The sequence below is a fragment of the Populus euphratica genome, unplaced genomic scaffold, assembly GCF_000495115.2.
Source record: "Populus euphratica unplaced genomic scaffold, PopEup_1.0 scaffold338.1, whole genome shotgun sequence".
In the NCBI taxonomy this organism is placed as follows: domain Eukaryota; kingdom Viridiplantae; phylum Streptophyta; class Magnoliopsida; order Malpighiales; family Salicaceae; genus Populus; species Populus euphratica.
Window position 1 is genome coordinate 180,536 of NW_011500228.1, and position 341 is coordinate 180,876.

Below are 341 nucleotides of genomic sequence, written 5' to 3' on the forward strand. Positions count from 1 at the left end.
TAAGAATAAGTATAATGTAAACTTAATATGGACTTTAATGTTTGATACTAACATGTTTTATATTTGTTATCTTGTTCACTCTTTAATACTTTGCTTGTTAAATGACTAATATAGATTTATGTTGTATAAGACTTGGTATAATTAATGTTTGACACTTTCATAGCACAAACCGTATGGTATAACCAATACTTGTGCTATGAAAGGAACTTGATTTGTTGTTAACATAAGTTATAATCATGGATATCTGGTAATATTTACAAGTATTAGCATTTTTCAAATAAGATAACTAATATACTCATGTTAATAATTTATAATCTGGTCGGAACCTTTTTTGTGTATGA